Below are 1,721 nucleotides of genomic sequence, written 5' to 3'. Positions count from 1 at the left end.
TTCTACGTTGAGATCGCAGACCCATGCTCACAGCGTTATAAACCTTTTTCTTACTCAATATCAAACCACACTTGTTGTTTTTACTTCGGCTGTGAGTGTTTGTGTGTGCTCATGATGAGTTTCACTTGTTCTAGCTCTGGGGTTCCCAAAGTGTGGGAAGGTGAGCCTCTCCTCAGAGAACATAATCACAGCCGTGCCCCCCCTCCCAATTATTATTGCTATTATTATTATTATTATTATTGTTGTTGTTGCTATAATGCAGGGGTATTCAATTGCATTTCAAAGAGGTCCAATAAGAGAAAATGTCATAAAATGCTCTGTTTTCGCTACCTTTCTCTTTTTTGATTGGCTGAGCATCACCTCCTTAAAACATTAAACAATAGCTTTTTTGAACCTCTTTATCTTTATGTTTTAAACATGTTGAGGTTAAGGATGGCAGCTTTCTCATACGTTGCACTCGGAGAGAAATAGGTTCGACGGAGANTTACAAATCAGATATTAATGTGTAGAACTACAATATGTGAAATAATATAGTGAAGATGTGAAGTTTTATTCATGTTTTCACATAATTTTACGGGATATTGCTATATTATTTCACATATTGTAGTTCTACACATTAATATCTGATTTGTAAAACATCATAGACAGAAACGTATATATCCGTCATTTAATGCTAAGCTATTGAAATTCTGAATCCATAGATGTGTCTCCCATCACCCAAAACCCCTGACTAAAATCAGTAATATCTTTAAAAACTACAAGTCCTTTTCTATCAGCTGTGCACCGTTATGGTAAATATAGCCTATCTACCAATTGGATCAAATATAAAGTCAGCAGAATTAGTGTTGATACTACTAAGAGACGTATTGTGTGAAAAGAAATTGAAGATGTTGTTTAATTGCTGATATATTTATGATCCACGACACGTATTCAGTTTCGGCGGCATTTCTTCCAGTTTGTCCAAAGGTCTTCTAATCAGGGCTCTATAAATAAAGAACTACAGCAGATATGTAATATTTAATGCAGCCGAACCGTGTATTGCAATGCCGTCATGTGATGACTTTCAAAGAGAAAAGCAAGCACACTCGGAATAAAGTATTATTATTATTTTAAATATTTTCGGATTTCACATCGCATAAACACCATATCCCAAGGTGCATTGCGGCTAAAACATCCAATCATCAAGCTTCAGCGATAGCTGAGGATTATGGTTAGTTCGATGTTTTAGCCTATCAAAACCCCTGAAAAAAGAAAGGTGTCTCAGAATCGGAAAAAAATGGGAAAAACACAAAAGCATTGTACACAATTTAAACCAATTAATGTCGTGTAATTAACAAGGATAAACTGATGTTTTTTAGTGGATGAGTACGGCAGATATCAATGTGTAATCATTTGACAGTGAGGGGAATACGGTTTTATTATGAAAACTTCGAGACCGGAAAGTCTGTTTTCACCCCGTGAGGGTTGACGCTAACTTTACATGGATGCTGCCCTCAATAGAAATGAATAGGGGGAAAGACGTAGTATATACACGTTCTCCTGGTGAGACCTCAAATAATCTTCGTAATATCTATTAAACTATAGATCCAACACATCCACTGGACATGGATTCTAAAAGTAGAATACACTTCTCGCTAGAAATCTAATCAAAAAGCATTTTAATGGCCAAACTATCCTACAATTTAGGATTTTACAGAGAGGGTTATTTGAAAATAAACGAC

This window comes from Notothenia coriiceps, unplaced genomic scaffold (assembly GCF_000735185.1).
Source record: "Notothenia coriiceps isolate Sejong01 unplaced genomic scaffold, NC01 NC01_scaffold00035758, whole genome shotgun sequence".
Classification (NCBI taxonomy): domain Eukaryota; kingdom Metazoa; phylum Chordata; class Actinopteri; order Perciformes; family Nototheniidae; genus Notothenia; species Notothenia coriiceps.
This window is presented reverse-complemented; position numbering follows the sequence as displayed.